The following is an 11,957-nucleotide window of genomic DNA, read 5'->3' as shown; positions in this document are numbered from 1 at the left end:
ATTACCTAAAGCAAGAACACAGTGAGCAAGTACCAGATGAAATCTGTGTACTGGCATGGTTAAGAAGTGCTTCCCTCCATAAACTCAGAAATATACCTGCCTGTGTAGAAGATAAATGCTATGCAGCACAGGAGAGATATGGCAGAGGGCTATGCATTCCAGGTGATTGCTTTCTTGAGCAATTTAAACAAGAAGAAGTGACTCTTCTTTTCAAGTCTACGCAAAACTATTCCATGGACTAATTGTTTTAATTGAGCCAAAACCTTTAAACTGCACGCTTGGCAGATGCAAAAGGATTCTGAGTCTAGTCTACTCTAAAAATCTCTTGCTTCATTCTGCAATCTCCAGTATTTGGTACTTTCCTCTTAATCTTTTTGTGCCATTCAGAAACAGTTTAATAACAGCCTCTCTGATGGCTGGTTTTGCCTCTGTGGAATAACTTAACTGCAAACCTGCTCAACTGCAGGGTAACTTTGCAGTAAAGGAGTAAGTCCACTGTAGCCCTGAGCTGTCCTAAGGGTTCGCCTGGGGAAACAGCATGGGCAGAAAACATGTGGTCAGGATGATCCTGGGCTACATTTGTGTCCACAAAGTGGACACTGTGCACAAGTGTCAAGTGAAGTTGTTTTCAGAGCTTTTTAACCCCAAACTCAGGGAATTCCATGAATATAACCATGTATTGTGGGATCAGCTTGGGACTGTAAGTCATCTTTCCTCATCATGCACTGACTTACATCACATAAAATATTGCTTAGCCAATGCACATGTCCAGAATGCGTTTTCATTTCTTCACAAATAATTATTTATCTCAAGGAGGATTACGTCACTGACTGAGGAGGCAGGAGGCAACTTTTGCTGCATTCTTCAAATAATCTGCTTAATACCTGACACAGAACATGGACTGGCTAGCTTGAGAAGTGACCTCTAGAGCAATGCTCTGAGGTCTTTTATGGAAAAAGAGATGCAGCAAATCTTTATTAGTTCATTTCCATATTTGGTTCATATGCTGTGAACAAGGCTTGCAGAAGATGATTGGGAGCCAGTGAAACTCAGGACAGCTGGTGTTAGCACTAATTTTAAGCAGTCAATAACATTTTTATTGTATGCCTCCAGATACTTCAAATCACATCTTCTTTGGGCTAACATCCCGCTTTGACTTAATTTACATTGTGTTTAGGGGGTTTGGATTTTATTGCCTCAAATTAAATCAAAAACGGTACATCTAATCTCAGCAAGATGCCCATGCATGGACTTCCTCACAATAACAAATTGTGTGGTTTCAAACTGGTTTAATTGTTTCAGTTCCACTTTACATGTGGACAATAATTAAAGTAAATATACTTGCCGAAGCCCGACTGTTAATAAAAAAGCACATTTTGTGCAACTGCTGCTTTCGTTCTGTGAAAACATGTTTGTCCTTATGTTCTGGAGATAAGAGAGAGATGATCTGAAGGGCATTCAATGACAATTTTGCTTTACTCAAGGAGATAACCATACTTTTCTCCTTCCATGAGAAGACATGTATGTTGGTGTTGCTATAGCAAAGGGTGGGGTAGGGTTTCTATTGCAATCACTGCTTCTTGTCATTTGTGAACTGTAGGCGTTCGCCTCCTGTCCTGAAACTTGGCCATCAAGATCTCGAACTAAGAACATATTTCCTTTTTGAGCAAGCTTAAATGTCTGTTTTGCCATTTTTAAATTGCCCTGGCTTTGGCCCTTTAGAGATGGCCTTTCCTGGCAAAAAGGCATTGACTCCTAGGGCAAGACTTTTAATCTCCAGACTGGAAAAAGAAAAAAAAAAATTACAAAGATATTTGCTCACTGGAGAATTTCCATGTTGCTGTCCCTCAAAAGCAATTTTGAACAAAACCATCTGAAATTTCCAAGGCATAAATGATAATATTCCCAGATACCTTGGTCCCTATTCAGGTGACATTTGTCTTGCGTAATAGCTTTCTCATATGCAACAGCAAAAACCTGTTAGGAATGTTTTGTAGTTGGGATATTTTTATAATGCTACTTTATTTTCCCTCCAAGATTTGTAGGCAACTGCATGCCTTTTGCCTTAGTATGAGCTTCCAGTCACACCATAGCGCTGGGTGCTGTCGGCTTGAGGTGTTCAGTGCTAACTCCCATTTGCAAGTAAAACACTGGGAAAATCTTTTCAGAGTCTGTAAACTGAGTAGCTCTGCTGCTTGTAGTAGAATTGTTCCTGCTAAGGGAAGGAAAATTAGTCTGCAGCAAACCTAATACACAACAAAACAGTGCAACTGCTTAGACTTTAGGCACTTGGGGTTTCACTCAGAGGCTTTAAAAAGGTGCTGAGAGCCTTGTATAGTTTCTCTCTACCACTGTGGATTTTACCTTAACAGGATGTGGTCACTTGAAGTAGTAGCATGCGTGTCTTGAGGATTTCATGCTTTTATTTTAGTTATTTATTTTAATTTTGTGATGCAGAGACTCAGCTTCTGTCCTTGCAGCATTTCTTCTAAGCAGAGTTCTGCTGGAGTCTTGGTGTGTAGGAGTACTATGCTTTGGAGTATTATGAGGCAGGGACAGAAATCAAGAGAAGCAAACGGGAAGGTGGCACCTCAAAGTGAGATCTTAGATGACATTCTGATAGGGTGAGATATGCTGGGGGAAGGGCATTTATAGCAATTTTTGCAGAAAATAGAGTTTATTTTCTTCAGGTCTCTCCTTCCTGGTCTGAGAGAAAGCTTTGCTCTTGATATCAGCTCACAACTTCTCAGAAGGATCAGGCCTAGAACTTAAAAATGTACAACCTCATGGCACAGAGCATCTTCCATTCTTTTTCTCCCCCTGAAACGTCAGCATGTAAGTTCTTTTACAGCATCTCATAAGCTGCCTTTGAAAAATGAAAAATTCTCACTCTGCTTCAGTTTACTTGACCATTTAAAGAAAGACCTTATGTCCCATTTCAGTGCAAACATGCAAAAGCAGGAAAATTAAAGGAGCCAAGGGAGCCTTAACTTCAGATTTTCAGATATTTGTGGGTTTGTTAAACACCTAATGCTGCAGAAACATGGTGTTAGTACTAGGGTGTGCATGAATGTGTGTATGGCTTACCTATAAAAAACGGGTATGATACATAAAGCTTAGCTCTACAACCTGGTTTGAAGCCAATTTCCCCCCAAATGTAAAATTATCTTCAGATCTTTTGTTCTGAATTGAACAAATTATTTCCAGTGCCTGTGCCTCTCATGTGCTCTCATGCACATGTGAACACAAGCACACCGTGCACATGTAGCACTGGCATGTAAAAAGAGCTGCCTGCAGCGCACTTCTCAGTTATACAAAGCCCTGTCACACTTCCATGGGTGATGCCCAAGAATACTTTCTGAGTGAACAAATGTTTTCGTACAAGGCTGTGAGTGCATATTTATATCTGTTTTTGAAAATACAGACTAAAATATCACCACACAAATGTGGTTTTCTGCCTTCTTCTGGAAATAATTTGCATGATGGCAGACCAAAGTCCTTGCTAACTTGCATGCTGTGTTATCACAAACACCCGGGCAGTCAGGTCAAGTAACTTATCACCAGCCTAAGTTGTATGAACAGCAATGTATGGTACAGGACAATCTATAATCACTCTACTGAGTTCCAGATATCAAAGCCTTCAAAATGTTAATGCATCTACTGCTGATTTTCTTTCGTCCTCTCATTAACCAGGCCACATAATTACTGATGCGTATCTACGCAGCTAGTAACACTGATCTAGAAACTTGCCTCTTGTAGTAAAGCCACAAACGTTATCTCCCTCCTCCCCCACCTCCGCCACCAAAAGCTTTTCCTTTAGCTGTAAGACAGAGACCTAAACAAAAGGGATGTATGCTACTGTATGTTACTGTTGAAGACATGTAAGTCCAGCTTGATAAACTTTCTGCTTCTCCAGCAACCAATACCACCAAAGGCAAAACTTTAAAATAATGACCTGACAGGGACCATCAGTATTTGATATCAGAGACACTTTAAGTTACCAAATTCTGTTTTGCCTTCATGTTTTGAAGCCAGGGCCCTAAAAATAGGTATGTAGGTGCATATTTATCTAACCGAGCGAGCAGCTTGATTTGTAAAGGTGCTGGCAGCCTGTAACTCGCATTAGCTTTTGAAAGTAACCGTTCCCTCCGAAAATCAGCCTGCTTTCTAGGTGCTTAACAAAGTATTTTGAAAGTGTTAAGATCTGTGGAACTGGCTAAGAGGCACCGAATATACAATTCTCAGTGGAATAGATGGGAGAAGTAAGGCTAAATCCCACAGGTGTCCTGCAAAATCTCAGCCTTTTCTTCAGTGTTGGTATGATGCTGCAAAGAAAACAACTCTGGCTCTTCATGTGTATCAAGTATTCTCTCTTTTCTTGATTTTTTTTCTAAAATACAGTCAGAAACACAGCTCAGTAGAGGCTCCTGTAGTAAATGTCATAGATACAGCTAAGCTTACCTGTTTCTGCTCTTCCAGCATAGGCTAACCCAGAGCTCAACTGACTACAGTAAAGGAGTAAGAAACAATAATAATAAAAAAATTATAACCCACACACACCCCAGCCCAACAAAGCTGCATACCCAGGAACTGAACGTTAACATACCGGCCCACACTTGTCAGTCATGAAGAGGGAGTGAAAATAACATAACGGGCAAGAGAGTCTTTAATTAGTCATTTGCCAATTTCTCACTCAGCAAAAAACTGCCCTTCTTAACTAATGCTGGTTTTGATCTGAGGGGAGGAGATAAATCAGCAAGAATACAGTTTTTTAAGCTGGTTGATGAGTGAAAAAAAGAAACTGGAGTGAGGTCTGGTGGGGTCAGTGGAAGGTGTGGTGAGTTCAGGAAACCGATTTTGGTATGATGAGAAAATTCTTATTTGAATGTTTTTTTATAGCAGCTTTTTTTAAAAAAAGAAGATAAGGAAAAGATTAGGAGAGGTTAAAATACCCTTTTTACAGCTAAAAGCAGAATTTGGCTCTCTGGTTTCTTCTGAATAGCTCTTCTTGTTGTTCCAAGCTTGATTGACTTATAACTGCATCTGAACCAACCTCACATCAGTTCCTTTTTATCAGCCAAAGTGAGACTTCCTGTGCTCCACAGTCTGGTTTCCTGATGTGTTTCCTTTTTCCTTTTAACAGAACAAAGGAAACTGTAAAGTCCTCCACTGCTCCTGTTCCAGATCTCTTTGGGACTTCATATACTGTTAGCATCGAACATTTGCCTAATTTTTTTTTTTTTTTCCTGGCCAGTCTGAGTCAGGCTGCCTAGAGTGATAGTGCCCTCTTCATATCTACTTGAGTTTTGCATTGCCAGCTGCAGAGGGGCAAGATGTTGCTGTTGAAATGAAGCCACTTCCAGAGCAGTGGGTAGCCACCATGCTTTAGTCTACCAAAGTAAAGCATAAAAGGAAAATCTTGGCCAAAGACTCTGCATGTTACTAGAGGTACAGGATTTTTAATATTCTGCTAAAGGAAATAATCAGACATTGAGATCTCATGGATTTGCACTGGCTTGTATGTGTGAACTTGGTATTTGAACTTGGGACTGCTGGAACTTTGTGTTCTGAAGTACGTAGACCACTGGCAGAAATGTTCCCCAAAATGGTTACATGTACACAGCATGGATGGCATTGCCCTAGCTCATACTGGAAGTGGCAGCCCCATACCTTTCAACAGGAATAATTCTCTTAAACCACCACACTGAATAGCAGTTACTCTCTTCTTACAACTGTTTTCCCTTTAGCTGTTAATGGGGATGCAGTTCTATTTCAGTCCTGCCAGTCACATTAGAACATGCTATGGATAGGAGAGCTTCGATGCAAAATCCAAATTCCACCATGCAGTAAGGAGCCTGTCCCTTGGGAAAGTGTCTTTTTCCCCAGCTACTGCCCCACCCCCCCAAGCATACTGTTTTGCTGAGATGCACCGTCCCTTCATAATCTCCACATGGCAGAGCTGATCCTTTTTCCTTATAAGAATACAAGGTCTTGTTCACTTCAATGACAAGAATCACTTGTCTTCTTGTTCAGACAGAGGAACAGCATCTCAGATCAGGACTGAGTAGATGCCTACAAAAGTGCTTCTGAACACAACTTAAAGCAACTACAGACAAGAGTTAAGTGCAAACATGGGCCTGATTCTGAAAAATCTCACCATCTATCTGCAAATTCCCACTGAAATCAGTGTAATTTGTTCATGCTTAGAGTTTACCCATTTATCTGAACCACCAGAGCTCAGGAAGCTTAGAAAGGAGAGGGGAAAGTGCAGATTGAGCTGCCTATTGCTGCCTGTTGGCTCTCTGCACATGGAGGCAAAGTGAATTTGCAAGTTCAGCCTGTCCAGAACAGGTAGCCTATATCCAAGGTTCATTCATCCAAACCTTCAACATTCAGGATCAGTGGAATATGGAATAGGATAAAAGATTCTGGACTTGACCTGTTTTCTATATATGCCTTTATGTATGTATGTATGTGGTGGGTAAACTTGAAAGGGTGGCCAGAGATAGTGGTTAAGACAGCCTGAAGCAGCAGAGGGTTACTGCACCACATCAGTTAACAAGGTGTCAGAGTTTCCAGGGAGCCCTGCTCACCCAAGCCTAAGGGAGGAGCAGGAGCTATGTTACTTTAAGGAAGGAAAAGAATTAACATCATTGCGCTCCTACAGAATTGTCTTTCTGCAGGGTTCAGCATGCTGATTTGAGGTTTTCTCATGTAATAACAGAATCCTATGCCTTTATATTGAAAAATGTCATTTTTAATCAAATAACTTTGGATTACCTATGGAAAGGTATCAGAAAATTATATCCCTTCTGTAAAATTGAGAGGAAAATCAAGGAACTTTCGCCTTTTCTGCTGTGTTCTGTTTATGGAACAATTTCTATACAGTATAATTCAATTTCCATAAAAACTCCATTGATTTAATCCTTATTAAATTCTGAGGATTTGTCCATGAGGGTTGTGTTGCAGATCAGCCTTTAGGACTGACTCCTGATTAGAACCAGAAGTTATGACTCGTATGATTAATTCCTTGTATTATGGTAGTTGTCCCTGGAGGCTCCCACCAAGACGAAGCATGGCACGTAGATGGAATAAGAGCTCATAATCTAAGAAGGCAAAGAAAACAGCCGCCCAAAAACAACTAGGATATGAAATGCAGGAAGCAACTGGTTACTCAGCAAGTCACTGTCAGAGATGCAGAGTCCTGGTGGCCGTTAACAAGTTCCTGGCATTAGGATTGCCCAGGAATTTGCAGAGTGTGGACCTTAACATCCTTACATGCATTTTATCACTGATAAGCAGAAAAATCACTAGAGCCAGAAAGTATTGATACTTGTACAAGCTCAAAAGCTGGATAAATCACCACTTATAAATTGATCCTGAAAGACTGAAAGTTATTTTGAGTAGATATCACAGTTGCTGTGGATACTTTTGAGGCATAATGAGGATCTAGATTACAGTCTGTGTAACTCATAGTCCTTCAGAGATGGTTTGCTGCAGCAAGAATAATTTTTCTAATGATGACACTCCTAACCCGAACTTGCTCGCAAAATTCATGTGATGTGTGGTAACAGCCTTCCTTAATTAGATCTAATATGCATGTGTATAACTTTCCACAGCACAAATATTTATACTTCAGTGATATTTCTACGAGTCATAAACTAATACATCTGACCATTAGAAGCAACTAGGCTTTAAAATAAGCATGTACTGACGTGATTTGTTAGGCAAGAACTCTCAGTATCATCCTGCAAATACTGCCAAAATTGTCTGTAACGGCTCCACAGTGACAAGAAAAAGAATGATTGTATGTTAAGTGAGGAACTGACACACAGAGCAAACCAGTGTGTCTTATCAGGATCTGGGGTGCACATATTTAATTGCACATATTTCTTCTGTATCCTGTTTTATACCAGACAAGCATGTGTGCAAATTTTGTGTGTGGTACATTTTATCCAAGTGATCGTGAATCCCTTGTGACACTAAGATTGTACTTGAAATCTGAGATGTCTCTAATAAGCCGAAGGGAAACTGCTACCATTGCCATGGAATTTGGCCCAAACTCCAGCTCCTCGTCCCCCTGCCACAGAGCGAGCGTCTGTGCAGAATCTCACAGTACCTTGTTTTTGTGCTGCAATCTGCCTTCCTGCATAAAGTGGAAGAAGGAGCACGGGTAGGTCCAGGTTGAAAAGTGCGACTTCTTACACATGCAAAGTTTTACAAGGGAAGATCTGGAACAAGGCTTTGCCATGGCACCTTCTAGTCCTTTTCTCCTGAAAAGCAGCTCTGTCCTCCCTTTGACAATGATTCTGGGTCCTCCGGATTTTGAGTAGTGTTACATGGAAGCTGTGTAAAATACTTACCCAATATGCATCATCACATGACACTTTTTTGGTAAGAAAAGGGTATATCCATTTTTAACTCTGAGCCCCAACAAACTCATGCCTGGGACACACATTTTCTGCAAGTCAGTATTAAAGATGACTCTGGTCTCTGTTCACTTTCCTGCTTTCTGCAGGGCACCCAAAACCCAGCTTTACAGTTTTAGGAGTCCTTTCCACAGCACTTCCAAAGCAGTGGGCAGAGGTTTTAACGAAAAGATAGAGTTTATTCCCTTTAGAAAGAGAAAGGAACGCACTGAAGTTCAAGCTTGCTTGCAGCGAATCCTCTGGAATTGCACCACTGTATCTGAGAGCAGATGTTTTCTCATTTTCACAGAATATGGGGTGGTCATTAATGGATGGAATAAGTTTGCAGTTAGTTCCTTGCTCTTCATTTTTGGTATTCTCATATGTCATCTCTACTTCAGGAAGGATATAATTATGGCTGATCGTTCATGTTAGGAATTATTTGTGCTACAGTAGTGCCTAGAGACCAGAGTGATCCCTGTTGTGCTAAGCAGTGTATGTAACAAGAGATTCTTCTTCAAAATTCCTTAGGAGTGAAGAAAAGTTAAGGCACTTAATTTGAACTCCAGAGTGGAAGCAATTCTTGAGCTTCAGTCTCTGCTGTCAGACATGACCATGTTCTATCATTCCTTTCCCGAAATCTTCAAGGTTTCTGTGAAGGATGGATGGATTTTCTTTCCACAAGCACTGCTTCCCATTGAAAAGTACTTCTGTAACACCTTCATTCTGAGGTTTGAATACTTTCTTCTGATTTTGGACCGACATTTGCTCATGACTGATTCATGCCTTTTTCATGCCAGCATCACTAGCTTAAACAGCACTTTCCCTTCCCTGACGTTATGATCCCAGTGTATTTACAGACCACCGCCATACCTCCCTCTACCTTTGTTTTGATGGGATAAATGAAAATTTTCTTTCTGATAAATGAAATAATGAAATAATCTCTTTCATACCCAGCCCTTCTTGCAGTTATTCCTTAGCCCTCAGCTGCACCTGTTCCCGTTTGCATTTGTCTTTTCTCAGCATGAGTCAGTGGAGTGGCACACGCTGTTCCCAGTGCTTGGCATTAACACTCACTGGAAGAACCTTCCCTGATGCAATTCTGGGATTGCAATTTGGTTGTTGGTTTTTTTTATTTGTTTATTTCTGGTGAGTCAGAAAAATCTGTGAGCAGTTAGTTCACTCCGGTCTTTGTCCTTAGCTGTGCCCAACCTGGTTCTGTTAAGTTCTGCCTGTTCTGCCACAGGTTTCCTGTATGAGTTCAGGCATTTTGCTTAATCTCTCTGTATTTCAGTTTCTTACCTGTAGAAGTAAGAAAATGCTTCCTTTCCTCTCTGCCTTGTCTGGCTGATTTGGAGTATATCTCTTACAAGATGGGACTTCAGTTCTATTCACAAGCAGCAGCTACAGTGATCTCAGTGCAAGCATGTCCTGCAATGTAATGTAATGAACAGAAAGAAAGCCAGTGGTTCTTGCCATTATGTTCTTTATTAATATTCAATAACCTTCTACCATGTTCCTGAGATATGGGTATAGTTATCAGTTTTTTGGGTCATGCATTTATTGTAATGTGGGTCTGTAGCACTGAAGCTGTGACAGGCAGGTATGTTTTCCCTTAGATCAAAGATCATTCTGAGCTGTCGAGAAGGAGTAAGAAGGGTGTGAAGTCCAATAGGTTTTCCAGATTTTTGCAGCAAGTGCCCTGGACTGCCTGGTCCAGCAGAGTATGTGCATGCGCCTGTGAAGCTGCTCCATTGATTCATACACAGAGCACATGCACACAGCTAAAATTTCAACTAGGCCTAAATACCAGATGGTTTCTTGCATAAGCCAAACTTTTATGTGTTTTAAAAAACAGCAGCCAGTAGATGGTCAGGACCCCACTCCGATTGCCTATTTCTTCCATTGATTTCTTACCAATTTTTTTTCATACTTTTGCAGCTCTAGGACTGGTAGTTTGAAAACTAGCAGCTGCAGACTTCCAAAAATAAAAAAAGAATTAATTAATTAACATAACCCTAAACCACAGAAACCCTGCCTTATGAGCAGCACTTTTCTCACCACACACTGTTCTGTGCCAGCCTGAAGGAGGTTAGCTGACATGCCATGCAGACATGTTTTGAAATGTGTGATGTTGAAGGGTTGTGTACACCAGCAGAGAGGGAAGCTTGTATGTAACAGGTCTGTGTAGCAAAGCAGCGGAAACAGAGTGGGCTGTGAAAAGAAATGCCTCCAAGTCCTGACAGACCGTTCTCCCAAATGCTGCCCAGGTCTTTCTTCACCCAGGTTTTGCCCAGGTCATGACATGAGCGACACCAGCTATTTTCAGGTCCCGAGGGCTCAGCTCTGCAGGGACAGCCCTCCCTTGCTGAGATGAACCTCCATGATAAGAAGGTGCATGCTTTTTTTGCAGCCTCTTCTACCACACAAGAACCACCCTCTGGTTCCCTCCCATTTACATCACTACTTCAAGATGTGTCTTTCTAAGCCCTCCTCCACCTTGCATGGGCACGCATTCACAAATACACGAGTGCTTGTACACTACCTCTGTGAACTTATGTCTTTAATAGCAAGAACAAGTGTGTGTACAATCTTTAACAAAGATTATCAGGCCTGCCACAGTTTTAATTCAGATAGCAAGTCCAAAAGCTGTAAGGAATTTAACTGTGTGGAGTGGACCATACATACCTGAGCGGTAGGTGTATCTGCAAATGAGCTTTGTCCCTGAAGCAGTGTTTGATACAGATGGTGTCGGCACATGCCGTGTTTATTGATACAAGGCTCAATGAATGTGCAACATACTAAGTAAATGAAGTGCTTTGAGTATCATCAGCTACAGTGGATAAAAGGAGCATGGTTCTTCTCTTACTCAGTATAAATTGCAGGTTAAACTGGTGGAGTTAAGCAAACAATTGAAAAATGGATCCCTTTCAGGCAATGCTGATTTTATATATGTATGTAAATATGCACCTTTTACATCTGTGCTGTTCCATTGACTCCATCAGAACTGACCTGGATTCGAATTAGGGTCAGTGGGGTGAGCAGGTCTAAATGACTGTCACTGTTGATTTCTGTAGCATCGCACATGTAAAATGCTTCAAAAGTAATTTTGCAAGACAAGTCTTTGACACTAGCCTTTCATCTGACTCTCTCTGTTACTAAACCAGGTACAGCAGTGACATGGATTCAGACATACCTGCTTATGGGCAGGATATTTTATCTGGGACTGATAAGGCATTGAAGTGGGGCAGGATGGCCAGCTCCCACACCCTGGTGGAATGGTACAAAGGAGCTCTGAAAGACAGCTTTGCTATAAGAGTTACAAATACGTTAGGAAAAAAACCCCACAACATTTTGTTTTTAAAACTTGAGATTATGATCCAGGACACTTGAATTCCACTCTGGGCTCTGACAGTGGCTTTGTGTACAACCGCAGGGAGCCACTGAACTCTCAGGCGGGACTGGTCATTCCCTGTTTCTCTCTCCTCTCTACCCAGACCATGAGCTCTTTGCAATAGGAGCCATCCTCAGAATATATTCGCCCAGTGC

At 41.2% G+C, this 11,957-nt stretch overlaps 1 protein-coding gene across 5 annotated transcripts in view; it reads left to right on the top strand.

The window, feature by feature from the left end:
* FLI1 (Fli-1 proto-oncogene, ETS transcription factor) overlaps positions 1-11,957 on the top strand; it is an 89,385-nt gene that overhangs the window by 16,033 nt on the left and 61,395 nt on the right. The gene's annotated exons all lie outside the window — the stretch shown is intronic.

The sequence above is a fragment of the Falco cherrug genome, chromosome 17 (genome assembly GCF_023634085.1).
Source record: "Falco cherrug isolate bFalChe1 chromosome 17, bFalChe1.pri, whole genome shotgun sequence".
NCBI classification, from domain to species: domain Eukaryota; kingdom Metazoa; phylum Chordata; class Aves; order Falconiformes; family Falconidae; genus Falco; species Falco cherrug.
This window is presented reverse-complemented; position numbering and strand designations above follow the sequence as displayed.